This window comes from Neovison vison, chromosome 4 (genome assembly GCF_020171115.1).
Source record: "Neovison vison isolate M4711 chromosome 4, ASM_NN_V1, whole genome shotgun sequence".
NCBI classification, from domain to species: domain Eukaryota; kingdom Metazoa; phylum Chordata; class Mammalia; order Carnivora; family Mustelidae; genus Neogale; species Neogale vison.
This window is the reverse complement of record NC_058094.1, coordinates 227,020,709-227,039,267: the sequence shown is the minus strand read 5'-3', so window position 1 is coordinate 227,039,267 and position 18,559 is coordinate 227,020,709. Positions and strand designations below refer to the sequence as shown.

The following is an 18,559-nucleotide window of genomic DNA, read 5'->3' as shown; positions in this document are numbered from 1 at the left end:
ATTCCAACAACACAACCCTTTGTGATGTCTTTGTTTCCTTGTCTATGAAAGGACCCTGCCTCAGAACCACTTGGAGTTGTCTAATCGCCTGTCTGGCTGCCATAAGGAACAGCGCACAAGGTGGCTTCAACGTCAGAAATGGCTTCTTCTCCAAGAAAACGGCAAATGGCCAATGACATTGGTGCTGCAGGAGGGCCTGGAAGATCCAGGGTCCTGGAATGGGAGTCTTTGCAGCAGCATCCACAGTCATGGCCGTGGCCATAGCCATGGTTGTGGTCATGGTCATGAGTGAGGCCACAGAGCTCACAGAGGCAAGACTGAGAACAAGCAGGGTACTTGGGTGGCTCAGTGGGTTAAAGCCTCTGCCTTTGGCTCAGGTCATGATCCCAGGGTCCTGGGATCGAGCCCCACATTGGGCTCTCTGCTCAGCAGGGAGCCTGCTTCCCCCCTCCCGCCTACTTCTCTGCCTACTCATGATCTCTGTCAAATAAATAAATAAAATCTAAACAGAAAGAAAAGAAATTCTTATATAAAAAAAAAAAAGACGGAGGACAAGAAGGGGATCCCCAACACCAAGCTGGGTTGCCTAGTCAAGGACATGAAGATTACGTCCCTGGAGGGGATCAGCCTCTCCTCTCTGCCCATCAGAGAATCTGAGATTATTGATTCTTTCCTGGGACATCCTTCAGGAATGGGGTTTTGAAGCCTCCGCCAGAGCAAAAGCAGACCCATGCTGGCTAGCAGACCAGGTTCAAGGCATTTGTTGCCCTCAGAGACGACCATTGGACATGTTGGTCTGGGTGGTAGGTGCTCCAAGGAAGTCGCCACTGCCATTGGTAGGACCATGATCCTGGCCACACCTTTCCAGCATCTTGTGCGGGGAGGCTACTGGGGGAACAAGACCGACAGCCCCACAGTGTCCCATGCAAGATGACAGGCTGCTGTGGCTCTCCACGCGAGAGCATCTCCTTCCCGCCCCCTGAGGCCCTGGCATTGTCTCAGCCCCTATGCCCGAGAGGCTACAGATGATGGCCGATCTGAAGACAGCTGCCCCTCGGCCAGGGACACTACTGTCCCTCCGGGTGACTTCATCAAAGCCACCCTGACACCATCCCCAAGACCCACAGCTGTCTCACCCCTGGAGATATCCCCAGAAAGAGACCCTGTTCGCATCTCCCTATTAGGAATTTGCCAACAACTTATAAGACCCACAACAGAATCTCCATGCAGAGGACCCAGTCTCCAGTTGGGGCCACCACTTAGTATTACACAAGACAAATAAAGTGAATTCAAGCCAGTTTTCAAAAAAAGTCAGATACTGGCTTTCCCGCAGTTCTGGAGGCTGGAAGTCTAAGATCAAGGTGCAGCCAGTTTGATTTCTGGATGGAGCTGTCCTCCTGGTTTGCAGAGAGCCACCCCCTTGCTGTGTCCTCACGCGGGGCCGGAGAGCCAGCGAGCTCCTGTCTCTTCTCATAAGCCACTAATCCTATCAGATCAGGGCACCACAGTTTTCACCTCATTAATCCTTAATTGCTTCTGTGAATGCCCCATCTCCAGGTAGTCAGAACGTTCGGCATTAAGGGCTTCAACATACGAATTTGGGAAGAACACAAATCAGTACACAGCAAGGGCGTATGAAAAACACAGATGTCCGGGCCCCACCCCAGGCCTGCTGAATCGAAGCCTCTAGAGGTGGGACCCAGGAAGGTGAATTCTTAAGAAGCCTCCGCTGCCTGAGCCCCCTTCTGCATGTTGCAGGCAGGCCGGGACTGCCCTGTCCCCTTCATAATGTCCACTCATGCCCTTGGTGAGCCCTGAATTACCAAAGGGACCCTGGTAAGACACCAATGCACCCAGCATGTGCGTGACGGTCACCTGTCTGCTCTCTCTTCCAACCTGGGCCTCCCCGGGCTGCTGCCACGGGGAGCTTCAGAGACCCTTGAGATTCAGAGGAGAAATATGGGAAGAAACCGAAAAGCTCCGGGACAGCAGCTTGCCTCGGGCAGACACCCATCACCCTGTGACCGCCAAGACTCTGCCACACTTACTCAGTTTTTTTCTCCCTTTGAATCTTTTTGGTCATTTAGGAATCATCCAATCATTTAGGAATTCACCCTCAGATGCCAGTAGGTCCTTTGCACAGGTGAGGAAACAGACTACGAGATCCAGGAATTCTGGCTTAAAATCAGTTTGGGTCTCTAGCAGCAAAATGCAGATGGAACGAATGAGAGCGGTATTTCCAGAACGGAAACATGGAGGGCACGTCAAGGTTATTCGTCTATGACACATTTTGTGAATTGTGTGAACAGAGCACCTTGTAGTCTCACAGCCCCGAAGCGACAGCCCAGGTGGAGGGTCGGCGGGGGGCGTGAGGGTGCAGCTGCCGGGCACACAGGGTGCTTCTCATGACGACGGCGGGGCACAGTCACCGAGGGGTAGAAGACAGGTGGGCTGGGGGGTGGGACGGGTGCAGGGAAAGAGGGGCAGGATGGACCCGGAAGAGAACCTCATCTGTGTTCCTGGATCGCTGCCCTTGGCAACCACAAGATCCCACCACACACCGACCAGGACGGCAAAACCCCAAGCACAGACGGCACCCAGTGTTGCTGGGGATGCAGGGCGACGGGGGCTGCCCTTCTTTGCTGGTGGCTACACAGAACATGACCGGGGTGTGGTTTCCTACGGATTGAAGACACTCGTCACGTGGTCCAGGAATCACGCTCCGCATGGCATTTTGCACCCCGCCCCGGCTGCCACGCCACCGTACTGCTGGGGTGCCCGCAGGCTCAGCCGGTGCCCTGGGGAGATGGGGCCCCTCTGGTGGCCTGGGAGTCAGGAGAGCCCAGCCCTCCAGAAATGAATGGGACGGAGCCGACGTCCCTGCCCTTTCCAGAACAGCATTGGCTCCCAAAACACAGAGACGCCGGGCCAGCGGCTGTCTGCAGCTCCTGCCGCCTCCGGCCTCCACCATCCTCAGCCCCTGGCCAGGTTCAGCAGCGCGCACAGACCTCCGTCCTGGACCAGACCCCACGTGGTGTGCACACACAGGCACACTCACACGCACACACATGCACACCCACACACCAACTCTCGCACATGTGCACACTCACACGACTCACCCACGTGCACACTCACACATCAACTCTTGTGCACACCTGGACACTCGCACACCATGTCGTACACCAGCTCATGCACAGAAGCGTGCACAAGCACACTCACATTAACTCTTACACAAACTCACACACAGAAGCACACACACACACATCCCTCTGGGAGTCAGACCTGCTGAAGGTGGACACCAAGTGCTCTGGGAGAAGCAAAACCTTTAAAGCGCCTAGAAAGGGTTTTCCACTCCAGCCCCCAAACACCCCCACACTAAATGGTGTTTGGAGAAGCTGAATTTATAGCAAAAATACAGTCCGACTTGTGCCCCCAGAGCAGCCAGCCTCCACCCCAAGGCTCTGCAGCACACGGGAAGCCCCCACACCCGCCTCCTCCATCGGCCCCAGAGTCCCCCGCGCAGGGACGGCTCCTCGGCTTGTACCCCTCTCCATCGCTGACCGACTCCCAGACAGGGAGCTGCCCCCACGAGCATGGTGGGCCTCCCCCCGTGCCCAGGGCCCCGGGGAGCCAGCCCCACACGCAGCTATGGCCTGTCTCCGGTGGCCGCGGCTGAGTTTACCAGACCGTACGGTGGATGTGATTTTCAGCCAATGTGCTCCGTCACAGAGATATCCTCCACTAAGTGACAATATATTTCAGTCAAGGGGTGGTCACCGATTTAGTATATTAGCACCAGGGGTCTAAATCAGCGGCCGTGCATCTGGGCAAGGCAGTGATATGTCAGGCTCGGCGGGTGACAGATGGGAGTCGGCTTGACAAATCGGGTTTAGCAGGTGATCGACTTCTACTTCCAGCCGGTAATTATGCTTTAATGCGTGATCTATCCCTTTCTGGATGAGGTGTATTAAATCCCCGATAACTGTGTATTTATTTCGCTGTGTTATGTATGCACACAGCCGTTAATACACATTTCAATGTTTAATGCGTCCGCTCCGGCCATATATCCCCGGCTCTTTCTGAAGTGCGGGACTCAGCGGCACCTCATAAAACACCACTTCATTAAGAATCAACAGGAATAACCCAACCAGAAAAATTTTTTATTGATGAAGGTTGAACAGAGAGATATCAAGTTCACTTATCACTTCTCAGGGGGGAACGAGACAATGAAATCTTTATTGGAGAATTCTGGGTGTCGGGAACGTACTCCATCTTGTCAGGGACAGCACGGCTGGGAGAATCTACGGCCCGACGTGAGCGATCGCCGCTGGAGAAGCCGGACCCGAACGCCATCTCAGCACTTTCCTGGGGCTTTTGTGTCAAATGGCTTTGACGCTTTCATCCCTAAGTGGTTCTCTCCGTCAGGGAGTCTTTCATCCCAACCACTCTGGAAGTCCTTGAGAGCTCAGAGCCAGACCTCCAGCACGCGCCACTCCACAGTCACAGCCCAGCTCCACGGAAGCCAGGGTGAGCCTTTGCTGCTGAGGCCACTCGGTCACCAGGACCAGTCCAGGTCCCCTCCCTGAAGGGAGATGGGGTGACCATCTCCCGCCCCCCACAAGGCACACAGAAGCCACACCGTCAGTGCCTCTCGGGAAGCTCCCTCCAGGAAGTCCTCCAGCAATCCCACTTCCTTGACCTTCACGGTTTACAGAGAATATTCTGCTGGGATTTAGGTCAAGGTCAAGCCAACTCCTGGTGGGTGAGGCAGGTTTAAGCACCCCGATTCCCCTTCCTGAGCATTTTTCCATAGCATTCCAGGACGCGATGCAATTTTAGAGTCCTAATCTATCACGGCTGAGCAACATCTCAACCACGGTCAATCAGATGAGCTAGATTTTGCTGGAATAACAATCAGTTTCAAACTCTCTCGGTGAGGTTGACTTGGTGCTCACTCGAACTCCACTGTGGGTCTGGAGTCTGCAGGCAGCTGTCCTCGGCGGATGGCTCGCTCATGCCCAGCGTGGCCCCCAGAGTGGGATGTCAGGGTCACTGCCGAGCGGGAAGAGCGTGTGGATAACCACATGGTGGTTTTTACCTGCTCCCCGGAGTGACAGATGCCCCTTCCTCTTGCAGACCAGTGGCAGAAGCTGGTTGTCACCATGGGGCCAATAAACATTTCCCACATGTCTGAGAAGGGAGGAAGCACAGGAAGTACCATGAGCCCTGACGGTAGGTGAGCTACCCTGAATTTACCGAAAGTGAATTGTTCACTCTCATTGCTGACCTTTATTCCCAAGAGCCAGACTTCTGTGAATCAAACTCCCCAGTCCCCATAGGGGTTCTCAGTTACTGAAATCATTGATCTCAATCACAGATGATCATCAGAGCCACTGGGGGTGACACTCAGGTGTCTTGGGCAGAACCTAGGAATCAGCATTTTTGAAGGTTTGATTGATTCTGTTAACCAGCCAGGTTTGGGGTCCGAGACTTAAGTCACAGGCAATTTTCAAGGGGATGGTGACTGATGGCCCTGATTTCCAGTGATCCGTGACAGGGTTCCAAGCTCAGGGCTGTGGGTCCTTGCTGAGAGCATGGGGAGTAATGACAAGGGACCCACAACTCTGTGCTCAGCAAACCCTGGTTGAACACTGAATAAATAGTACTGATTGTGCACCCAGGTTGGGGGGAAATGTGATGCTGTTTTGATTTATAAAATATAGTGCACTCAGTACCTTCCCAAAGACCATCTATTTCTGGTTTTATGAGTTGTCTCAATATAGAGTATGTCCATCAGGGTCCCAGAAGGAAGTGAAAGGTACACTCAAAGGGCATAACCAGAGAGTTTAATGAAAAGACCATGAATTCACAAAAACTGAGAGCATAGACTGGAGCTATTTCTTCACGAAACATTTCATAGAATTCAGTAGTGGCGCCGTCTGGGTCTGGGGCTGTCTTCGCTGGAAAGCTCTAATGTTAATGTTCACTGCACTGTATTCTGGGTGTCCTTTCGTCATTTGGCTGAGTTGTCGTTCCTTGAGGAAGTCGTTCTGTTCCGTGTGAGCACACTCCAGCGGGTTGGCACGAAGCTGCTCTCATGGTCAAGCAGGACATCAGGCATCTCTTGATCGGGTTGCAAAAGCGCTTGTATTAAGACTCACCAGAAGTTCTGGTCAGAAACAGACCCTGGACTTCGTCAGATGCTCTTTCTGCATCTGTTGAGATCATCGTATGGTTTCTCTTTCGTAATGTGTCAATACGGCGGGTGATGGGCGGGTGATGCCGAAGTTCGAATGTCACATCACCTCACATTCCTGGGATAAATCCCTCTTGGCCATGATGCATTATACACACACACACAAGTACATATTACATACATATATATACACATAAATGTGCATATTTTGTAAAGATTTATTTATTTGAGGGGGGGACGGGCAGAGGGATAGCATCTTTAAGCAGACTCCCGGCTGAACGCAGAGCCCGACACAGGGCTCAATCCTGCAACTCATCGGATCATGACCTGAGTAAAAACCAAGAGTTGGGCACTTAACCAACTGTGCCCCAGTTTGTATGTATTCTTTAAAGTAGGCTCCGTGCCCAGTATGGAGCCCAGCTCAGGGCCTAAACTCAAGACTCCTTGCTACAGAAAACCCTGACTATTCTCTCAAAGTTAAGAACAATGTTTGCCATGGATAATTGAATTCACTTACCAACTTGTTATAATTAACCCAGTAACTTTGATTTGACCAATCTCTTATGAGCAAAACTACCTCTATATAAACTGAATAAATGCTCTTATTAGCTTACAAAATACCTCGGGTTACAGATCTTGACCTTTCTTCTTGCCAACCAAATCGAACTAAAGTTTAAATGGAACTTTGAGGGGGCGCTTGGGTGGCTCAGTGAGTTGAGGGTCCGACTCTCGGCTTTGGCTCCCATCATGATCTCAGGATTATGGGATCAAGCCCTGCCATGGGCTCTGTGCTCAGCGGGGAGCCTGCTTGAGATTCTCTCTCCCTCTCCCTCTGTCCTTCCCCACACTCTAGCTCTCTTCCACTTGTTCTCACTCTTGCTCTCAAATAAATAAATATCTTTTTAAGCTTTCATTTATTTATTTGAGAGAAAGAGAGTGAGCACAAGCAGGGGGAGAGGAAGAGGGAGAGAGAAAGGGAGAAGCAGGCTCCCTGATGAGCAGAGAGCCCAACACAGTGCTCGATCCCAGGACCCTGGGATCATGACTGGACCCGAAGGCAGATGCTTTACCAACTGAGCCACCCAGGCGCACCAATAAATCAATCTTTATAAAAGAATAAGAAGAAGCTCTAGTGCCAAGCACCTACATAGGGTTTCCTCTTTGCCATTAAATTTAACGTTATCAAGAGTTATGAGCAGAGGAAATCAGGCAGGTTTTGCAAGTCCCCAGAGGGCAAGGGAGTCTCGGGAGGGGAAGACTTGCCCTTGTCTTTGCTTGTGGGCACGTGTGAGCTTTGAGAAGGCACAGTGTCTCTTCCTCCAACACCACCGTCTCAACGATGTCATCCTGATGTGTTCATGATGTCCTTCTCCTCCTTCCCTCCTCTGGGCCTTTGGCCTCCACCCACCACCAGTCACCACCCCATCTTCACCTCCAGGATCATCCCCATCTTTCCAGAAAAGCTGACCCACCTATAAGTCTAAGGGAAGCTGCACATGTATTTCCTTACGTCTTTCAGCTCCTAGGGAACATCTTAAACTGAAAATCATTGGGAATTTATAATGAGCCAGGCACTGTTCGACATGTAAATGCACTTAATTCTCAAACAGCATTAGGAAGTGGATACTACTACTACCTGATCTGATAGGCGAAAGAAGAGAGGTATAGAGGAGGTGCAGTAACTTGCTAAACATCTCTTGACTAGGAAGAAAAGAGCTGGAGTCAGGTCCCAGCCCCCTCCAGAATCTGTACTTGGACCCTACACTGTGGACTATTTATTTTCAGTTACTTAGCATATGTTATCATTATGTATAATTGTTGAAAATATTATATTGAAGATCATTTTCTTTTAACACCATAAAAATAAATTCAAAATGTATTAAAGACCTAAATGTGAGAACTGAAACCATAAGAAATCCTAGAAGAGAGCACAGGCAGTAATTTCTCTAACATCGACTATAGCAACATTTTTCTAGATCTGTCTCCTGAGGCAAGGGGAACAAAAGTGAAAATAAGCTATTGGGACTACACCAAAATAAAAAGCTTCTGCACAGTGCAGGAAATAGTCAGCAAAACTAAAAGACAATCTATGGAATGAGAGAAGATATTTGCACATGATGTATCTGATAAGGGGTTAGTATCCAAAATATATAAAGAACTCACACAATTCAACACCCAAAATTAAAATGACCCAATTAAAAATGGGCAGAAGACATGAACAGACATTTCTCCAAAGAAGACATCCAGATGGTCAATAGACACAGGAAAAGATGCTCAACACCTCTCATCATCAGGGAAATGCAAATCAAAACCACAGTAAGATACCACCTCACATGAGTCAGAATCACTAAAATCAACAACAGAAGAAACAACAGGTGCTGGTGAGGACATAGAGAAAAAGGAACCCTTGTGCCCCGTTGCTGCTGTTGCAAACTAAAGCAGCCACTGTGGAAAATGGTATGGAGTTTCCTCAAAAGAATTAAAAATAGAGCCACCTTACGATCTAGCAATCACACTACCGGGTATTTACACAAATAAGGCAACAGGTGTCTCAGTCCTACTGCCAGCCTGCAGGACAGGACCAGCCAGAGGTCTCAGCAACCTCCGATTTCTCGTTACAGCGACAGGCCATAGCAACACAGACTATCAGAAGAGCCAACGCTGGCTGCTGTAGCACACAGCAACTGAAAGAAAGAGAAACTCAGAGTCACGCTGATTTACAAAGGTCACCCGCCCTGCTTGTCATGACACCAACCTCCTAAGTTCGGTGCCGCCCCCAGCCTGTCACACTGGCTAACTGCCCACCTCCCCACATGCTGAAGTGAGCAGGGGACAGGTGGGACCAGTGGCGAGGAAGGGAACAGAGGTTAGGCAGCCCTGGGGGTGGTGAGCCAGCATGGGGGCTAAGGCAGGGAAGTCAGAGCTGCTAAAAGGCTCCTCCGCACATTATAGGGCATTCATAATGGGCCACAAACTCACCTTCAGAGGCATGATGGCCTCCCCAAAGTGAGGGTATCCATGAGCTATCTTATCAGATTGGAGGTGCAAGCCTCACTTGACCAGAACCTTCTAGAATACTGTGGCACCTGAAGGTGGGCCCCATACCCCACCCACAGACACACTGGGGTGTCCCACAGCCGACCCCAAGCTGTGGGCAGCATGGGCAGCACCCGGCCTCCCAGCACTGGTCCAGGGACTCGGGAAACCCCCACCCTTCCTTACCATGCCCCCACAAGCCCCTCGGCTGTTCTTCCAACCCCTTGACCAGACTCTCCGAGGCCCACTTCACCCCCCAAGAGGGTGGGCACGGCTCTCCCCGGGCTCCCCCCAGCCATCCTGCAGGAGTACACCTGGGCCTTGCCGAGACCTCCTCTGAGCACCTGCTCTCCTAGTCTGCGCCTGCTCGCTCCCCTCCACCCCACACCCCCCTTTACCAGCACCTGCTCTCCCCTCTCCTCTCCTCTCCTCTACTCCCCTCTACTCCCAACCCTCCACCAGCAGCTATAGCCAGACACAGGATTCTCTCTCATTTCATTTCAACATACTTCATGGTCAGAGAGGGTAGCTACAGCCTGATGAGACTCTTTGCCCTATAAAAAAGTTCTCAGCACCTCTTCAGAGGTCTCCCAACAGAAAACTCTAGAAGCATATATTCTACAAGGGAGCTTACCAAGCTGTCTTTTTTGGGAGCTGGTCAAGTAGACCCGTGCTCTGGTCCAAAACTCAGGCACCAGGAGCTTCTCTGATGATGCATGGGGCCCCCAGAGTCGCAGGGCAGTGGAGGCAAGAGCCAAGTACCCGGTTGATTTACTCTCATGCCTGGCTCAGGGCTCTCCAGGGGCACCCAGGGTGGTTTCTACAGACCCAGTCCTAAATAACTCCTCCTGAAAAACACCTTCAAACTGTGGCCCCACACTAGAAACTCTGGATGGGTCATATAATTTCTAAAAACAATCCAGAGAACACTGCCGGATGGTTTCCAAAAGGAAGAAACCCAATCTGCAAACCTCTCCCTAAAGCCAGGCAGCCTCCTCCCTCACGACCCAGCCGCCTGCATCCCTGTGGCAGAGTCCTCCAGGAGAACCAGCCCTCGAAGTCCCCACAGGCGCCCCGCAGGAGAGAGCACCCGTTAGGATGGCAAACGTCCCCTGCAATCTCCTTTCTGCCCCCAGAATGGACGCCATGAACTGGGCTTGAGCGAGCAGGTTTCTTCATTTAGGAAAGCACACAGAGTGACCTGAATCGCACAAAGAGGCGTGTGAGCAGTGCGCTGGGCAGGGAGCCTCGGGGTCGGAGAGAAACCAGGGTGCATGGAGTGTGCGTCGGGGTGGAGGGCACGCAGGAGGGCCGCCTCGTGCTCTGTGTCGAGGCATCCGGCTTCAGAATACCGGCCCAATTATACTAACGAAACGCCACCGCTCCCCGACGTGGTCTCAGGGGCAGCCCTGTCACAAACTACAGACAAATACGTAGTCACAAACACAGACCCACATGCACACAGGGCGAGAGGCACAAGGACAGCGCCCCGGCCCGCTGCTACCGGCTGAGCAACCGACATGCCGGCGCTCCAGCCCCAGTACCTCGCAAGGTGCTCTCACGGGTCCCCAGAACTCACCAGAAATGACCATGGGTGGGGGTGGGGAGCAAGGGGGGGAGGAGCGGGAGACCGAAGTATCGTCAGGTCCCAGGGCTTCCGCTACCTAGTGATCCAAGCACTCCGAACAGCTGCAGACCCAACAGGAGATGGACGAGAAGCAAAGCAGCACCTCGAGGGACAGGAAAGCCACCACTGCCGGAAGGGCGGGCGCGCAGCGAAGCGGCCCCGAGACCACCGACAGGAAGGAGACCGTGGGGGCGGGGCCGGCTCCCGGAGCCCCAGATCGGAACCTGGAGAAGCCGCTCCACTGAGGGCCGCCCCGCCGGAGGCTAAGCGGGGAGGAGCCCTCACGGGACCGGGTGGCCTCGGGGCGCGCGGGGTCACACAAAGACCGGTGCCGCCGGAGCGGGCGGAGCTCCTGGGTACGGGCGGGGGGGGGGGGGGGCGGCGGCGGCACAGACGGAGCGGAGGAGTGAGCGCTCGGCTCGGGGTCACCGGACACTGACCCAAGGCACAGTCGCGCCACTGCTCTTCCGCAGGGACCGCGAGCGGCAGATCCGGGAGACTCACCTTCCTGCTCCGGGAGGAGCGGCGCGGGAGCCCGCGGCAGGAAACTGCTGGGCTTGGAGACGCCAAATGGGGCGACTGTGCGCCAGAGACAGAAACGCTGGGTCACAGGCCGGGGGAGCTCTGAGCGGCCACAGACCAGAGAGACGGGAGGGCTTGAGCGCTTTTCTCCGAGGGCGCACTGAGCAGCCACCGGGGCTCTTGGCTCCTCCCAGCCGGAGACCAGGCGGCCGCCATCTTGGTTCCCCGCCTCCACTCTACGGACAGCGTCAGGGCACAAATCTCCCCAGAGCGAACCCGAGCGCATTTCTTAGCCCCGCCCCTGGCAAGGGCGGTTTGGTTCTGCCTCCGGCAAAGACACCTGAGAATCCCGGTGACAGTCCCCTCCTCAAGAAGACGAACAAGAACATCCAGCCAAGACCCAGCTCACCGAGCAAGGACAGCGGAATTCCGGAGGAGGGGAAAGCAAAGCAGGGAATTCATGGCTTTCTCCCCAGGATTCTCTAGTCTTGCAAAATTAATTAAATGTTTTTAATTTTATTTTTTTCTTATTCTATTTTTTAAATTTTTTTCTTTCCTATTTTAATGTTTTTTAACTATTTTATCTTATCAATACCTTTTTTAAACCTTTTTACGTTTTTATTATTATAGTCATTTTTTATCTTTTCATTGTATTTAACCTTATCTTTTGTACACATACAGGTTTTTTTTTCTTTAAAATTTTGGGATACAATTTCTTCTAATCAAAATATACCCTAAATCTAGCGCATGGGTTTATTCTAGTCTCCAGCCTGATCACATTCTTTCCTTTTTTTCTTTTCTTTTTTCTTTTTTTTTTTTTTAAAGATTTTGTTTATTTGACAGACAGAGATCACAAGTAGACAGAGAGGCAGGCAGAGAGAGAGAGAGGGAAGCAGGGCCCCCGCTGAGCAGAGAGCCCCATGTGGGACTCGATCCCAGGACCCCGGGATCATGACCCGAGCTGAAGGCAGCGGCTTAACCCACTGAGCCACCCAGGCGCCCCTTCTTTTCTTTTTTCAACCAACTTCTTATCAGTTCCTTTTTTAGAATCTTTTTTAATTTCCATCTTTACAGTCATATCCCAACCCTTCATCGTGTTTACTCTTATTTTTGTATATATATATACGCAACTTTTTCTTTCTTTAAAATTTTGGGAGATAGTTTCTTCTAACAGACCAAAATACACCCAAAATCAAGTATGTGGCTCTATTCTATTCACCCCTCTTATATATTTTTTCCCTATTTCTTTTTTTCCCCCCTTTCTTCTCCCCCCAGTTTCAGGTCTCTTCTCATTTGGTTAAAGTATATTCTTCTGAGGTCATTGCTACTCTTTTAGTATTTTGTTCTCTCATTCATCTACTCTTACCTGGACAAAATGACAAGGCGGGAAAACTCACCACAAAAAAAAGAACAAGAGGCAGTACCAAAGGCTAGGGACCTAATCAACACAGACATTGGTAATATGTCAGATCCAGAGTTCAGAATGATGATTCTCAAGGTGCTGGCTGGACTCGAAAAAGGCATAGAAGATACTAGAGAACCCTTTCTGGAGAAATAAAAGAACTAAAATCTAACCAAGTTGAAATCAAAGAAGCTATTAATGAGGTGCAATCAAGAATGGAGGCTCTTACTGCTAGGATAAATGAGGCAGAAGAGAAAATTAGTGATATAGAAGACCAAATGATGGAGAATAAAGAAGCTGAGCATAGGAGAGACAAACAGCTACTGGACCACGAGGGGAGAATTCGAGAGGTAAATGATACCGTAAGATGAAACAATATTAGAATAATTGGGATTCCAGAAGAAAAAAGAAAGGGGGGCAGAAGGTATTGGAGCAAATTATAGTGGAGAATTTCCCTAATTTGGCAAAGGGAACCATCAAAATCCTGGAGGCACAGAGAACCACCCCCCTCAACATTGATAAAAATAGGTCCACAGACATGCACACGAGGCAGGAAGACAGGCATTCACATGAAGGTGAAATGGTCATCCACACACCACGGAGAGAGGCCCCCAGGAACCAGCCTGGCCCACACCTTGATCTTGGACTTGAGTCTGCAGAGCCTTGAGATGATAAACCATCTAGTCCACGACAGACTTCTATGGCAACCCTAGCAAACTACACACTGGCACATAGTAGCTTCTCAATAAGATTTGAAGATTAAATAAATAAGAGTAGACACTTGGAAAACCCCCAAATGAACAGAAGCTTGCAGACTTCTTATGTCATCCTTTCTCCTTCCTCCAGAAGAAGTCAGAGCTAACCCGTGTTCTTAAGCAAGGTGCACCCAAAGGCCAAGAATCTTGCTGGTAGGCAGGCCCCCAAACACCAGCTTATCTACTGATGACCATTCCTTTGGAGGGAAGCCCCATGTGTTCTTTCTGATCGGCACAGATTAGAGAGAAGAGAACCCCGTAACTAGATCTCTCTGGCATGCACAACTTCTGCCCAGAGAGAAGGAACAGATGGGGCACAAGTTCATCACAACATCACAGAAATAGACAAAACCCCGATTTGCTACTGCCGGCAGGTGGCTGGACTTCTGTTTGCCCACAGCCTGCGAGAAAGCCCTCTGTGCTTGCCCCCTGGGTCTCTGTGTGCCCCACCCCCAGAGCACAGCGCTGCTTGGATAACTGGAGGCAGGCCTGAGAAGTAGAGGAGCCAGAAACTGTGTGAGCCTTGCCCTTGACAGAGCATGAAGGGCGTTGCAAACCCCTCCACCAGTTTCTACGATCTTGTTCTCGTTGTGATGAAAGGAAGCCAAGGTAGGATTCAGTACATCCTAGGTATAGCCAAGGCCCACCCTGTAATCCGTGACTTTACATTGCGGGAGTCTGCGGACACAGGGCGGCGTCCTGTGACACACACCAAGGGGTCTGGCGACATTGAGGAAGATATAAATGTCTGTTCAAAGGAGATGGGATCCCAGCTGCATCTCCGAGTCGGCAGAGGGGAAGCTCTGGGAGACCCAGCTGTCCACAGACCCCCCAGCCCCAGCCCCTTCATGCACTGTCCTTGCAATAACCGTCTTTCTTGTACAAAGATACACTCACGTTCCTGCCGTGCTGCAAATGTTCCCGTGGCCTCCACGGGCTCCAGAGTAGAATCCCGACACCTGAGACTCCACATGTCCAGTCTGGTCTCCCCACGCCCCCTTGTCTGAGCTGCTCCCACGGTGACCTCCCCTTGCACAGTCTCTGTGACCTTGCCTCTTCACACAGGCCATCTGGGAGAGTCCTACATCCTTAAAAATCCCTAAAGTTTCAAGTCCCCCCCCAAGAGATGCTTCCATGCCTGAGGTTTTCCTCCTGCTCCCCTCTCTTCAGACCCCCCCTTGCCCCAGGGGCCAGGTGGCCATCACCTGATCACAGGTCTGTCTCCCTCGTAAAATCTGCAGGTGCTTTGTCAGGGTGGCTTCTGGGGAGCCAACTCCGAGGTGATTAGCACACACAGCTTTCTTGGGATTCGCTCGTGGGGAAGGCAGGGAGGGAAGGGGGCATTAAGCCAGGGGAGAAGTTGCGGGGGCGGGGGGGGGGTGCAGCCTGAACAGAGACCTTAGCCAAGTCAAGTCAGGGGGAAAAACAGGGACCAGGAAGTGAGCGTGGCCTTGGGGGTTTCTCCGCAGCAGAGGTGTTCCTGCAGGGCCTTCAGCCAAGAGCTGCCTGTCACAGTGAGTCCTTCACTACTGGGGGGTGTAGGTGGCACAGCCCTGAGCGCCCCTGAGTGCACTTCCGATGTCCACCTGTTACCAGCCACGAGAGCATTAAAAATGGCCTCTCACACAGACAAGTTCATTTCCTTGAATTAAATACCCTGCAAGTCAGGGATCTCCTCATCTCTCAGTATCTTTTGGAAAACAGCACTTTCTTCTGCCATGCTGGGTGCCCTGCAGCTGGCGACCAGTCTGCAGACCTCTTATCTCCAAATGCCCAGTGCAAGGAACAACAGGGTTTCCTCGGCCGCCCGCCGTCCCCAGCTCTGGAGCCTGCTGGGCAGGGAAGAACATTCCAATTTCTCCAGATCACCAACGGTAAGACGGCACCAGCCACGGGCAAAAATCAAGCCGTTCTGCATCTATTTCCAAAGCCACATCTCTGTGCCTAGGACGTATGCATGACGGACAAGAGCCAAGAACACACCCCGCCAACTTGGCTGGTTTCCTGTTGCAAACCAGATGCAGCCTGTATGTTCTCTGAGACAGCCTCACTGCGATCTGCTGGCCAAGCTCGGCCTCCTGCGAAGGTGACACGATGGAGACGTGAGACAGGAGGACATACTCAGTCGTCAGTCCCTGCTGAGCATAAACACGCAGACGCTGAGCTTGCAAAGCTGTAAAGGGCTCTGCGGGGTAAGCAGCAGGATGGACGGGGCTGCTGACGGGCGGAGGGGACCCTGGCCACTGTCAGTAGTCAACACTCCCAACTACCCGCTGTTCCGCCCGCCGTACTTGGTGTCCAGCACCGTGTGCCTGTCCCGGGGCCCGAGAGCGGCCTCCTCGGAGCCCCCAGCCCGGCCTCTCCAGCTCCGTTCTCGTGGGACGCAGGGGAGCGCGTGTGCACAGGTGAGCCCAGGGCTGCACAGAGAGAAGAGAAATGCAGCCGAGAGGGCGCACAACCGCAAGGAGCCACAGTCCCAGCCTTGCCTGGCAACCCTACCCCCCGCAGACTCTTCTCCAGGGCTCGGAACAGCCAGGCTGCCCCAAGAGGCTCCCAGGTGTCCCATCTCCCCTGGGGAACCTCGGCGAGGGGAGGTTCTGGTGGCCCAGCAGGGACCTCCACCACCACAGCCTCCACCACCACACGCCCAGAAGTGTGAACGGTCACTGTTGCCACCCCCTGCTCCCCGCACGCACACACAGCAGACTTCCCGGGCATCACCTCTCCATCCCCACCCCCAGAAGTGTGAACGGTCACTGTTGCCAGCCCCTGCCCCCCGCACGCACACACAGCAGACTTCCCGGGCATCACCTCTCCATCCCCACCCCAACACTCGCCAACAACCAGAAGGCGTTGGGGAAAATATTTTTAAAATCATTACCACCCACTAAACCCTACAAAGCACAGGAGACTTTCACGGAACCCTTGTGACAGCAAAGCAACAGGGCAAATTCTCAGGGTTCAAGGTGTTGTCAATAAAGCAGACAGCGCCGTCGGGGACGTTTCCAGGGGATGTTTCCAGGGGACTCGGTCGGCTTGCTCACGCACCAACACCTTGTGGGAGCCGCGCTTACCTCAACGCTTTCTTCATTGGCACCAAGTCTTCACACCAGAGTCGGCCGTGAGCCCGGATCACACTTGCTCCTCATCACCCGGCACCGTTCCTGTGCACACGAGCTGAGCGGGTTTCTTCCTTCTCTGCTGTCGAGGGAGGGTCATGGCCACAGCTGGAGGGCCCCGATCAGCTAGGAGGCTGTGGGCTGGGTTGTCTGTCAGGTGTGCGTGAGAAGCTGGGGTCTCAGAGGGAGCTCCGGGACCTCCAGGCCTCCTGGGTTCGGGACCCACTGCCTAGGCATACCCCACCGGCTGAGGCCCCAGGCCCAGGAGCAGCAGACAGGAGCAGGGGCCCTGGACGCCCTGGAGAGCGTCTTACGGGGACATTCACTCTGAAGGGACAGTTTGCTCTGCCACCTTGCATCCCGCTGGTTCCTTACGGCTGCACATAGTGACTTGAAAGGTAACTTCAGACTCGACTCAGAGCAGACCCTGGCGGGCAGCGCGAGCTCTGCTGTGCAGAGGCACCTGCTGGGCTCCTCCGCGCGGGCCAAGCAGGCGGGCGGCGGTGGGGGGCGCCCTCTGGCGTCCTCCTCTGGGATAAGCAGCTGCAAATTGCTTCCAGAGCCAGACCCACCGCGATCACTGACCACCCACCGACCCGCACCTCGACAGGTGCCGCTTGCCTCTGGGAACCGAACCTAAGGAGTGAGAGAACAAAGGGAGGAACCAGCGCCAACGGCCCATCCCCAGCATTGGCCCATCCCAGCCCCTTCACACCCCTGCGGCCTTTTCCTCTCCTTGAAACCCTGACAGCTCCATCCCCATCTCTCCTGATTGGGAGACCAAGACACTGAGGGTCCAAGAGGTGGAAAAACACAGTGAGGTTCATACAGTTAATAACTGGGACCCAGGATTAACTGTTATTAATCCAGTTAATAACTGGGACCCAGGATTAACACTCGCCTCCAGATCCTCAGGTCCAGGCTTATAAACACGATTATGAATTAACAGATGGAGGATAGCCCAGGGCAGGGTTCAGGGTTCAACCAAGAGGAGAGTCAGTGGTTTGGAGAACAGTCCATGCGCTGGCCCTGGCCGGATGCTCACTAGTAAAAGGAAAGGAACACGCCACCTCGTAAGCACTGCACAAGGGTTAGAGGATGTCGTGTATAAGGAAGGCATTCCGTTCAGCGGAGTGACTGTTCAAATGTCTGTCTTCCATACAAATGGCTAGCAGACCCGTGAAAAAATGTCCATCATCACTAGCCATCAGGGAGATTCAAATCAAAACCACATTGAGATACCACCTTACACCAGTTAGAATGGCCAAAATTAGCAAGACAGGAAACAACAAGGGTTGGAGAGGATGTGGAGAAAGGGGAACCCTCTTACACTGTTGGTGGGAATGCAAGTTGGTGCAGCCACTTTGGAGAACAGTGTGGAGATTCCTTAAGAGATTAAAAATAGAGCTTCCCTATGACCTGCAATTGCACTACTGGGTATTTACCCCAAATACACAGATGTCATGAACAGAAGGGCCATCTGTATCCCAATGTTCATAACAGCAATGGCCACGGTCGCCAAACTGTGGAAAGAACCAAGATGCCCTTCAACAGACGAATGGATAAGGAAGATGTGGTCCATATACACTATGGAGTATGATGCCTCCATCAGAAAGGACGAATACCCAACTTTTGTAGCAACATGGACGGGACTGGAAGAGATTATGCTGAGTGACATAAGTCAAGCAGAGAGAGTCAATTATCATATGGTTTCACTTATTTGTGGAGCAAAAGGAATAACATGAAGGACATGGGGAGATGGAGAGGAGAAGGGAGTTGGGGGGAATCGGAGAGGGAGACAAAGCATGAGAGACTGTAGAATCTGAGAAACAAACTGAGGGTTTTGGAGGGGAGTGGAGTGGGGGGCTGGGTGAGCCTGGTTGTGGGTACTAAGGAGGGCAT

At 52.6% G+C, this 18,559-nt stretch overlaps 1 pseudogene; it reads left to right on the top strand.

Moving 5' to 3' along the window:
• The first annotated feature begins 172 nt into the window (after positions 1 to 172).
• LOC122905226 lies at positions 173 to 1,263 on the top strand (annotated as a pseudogene).
• The last annotated feature ends 17,296 nt before the right edge of the window (positions 1,264 to 18,559 follow it).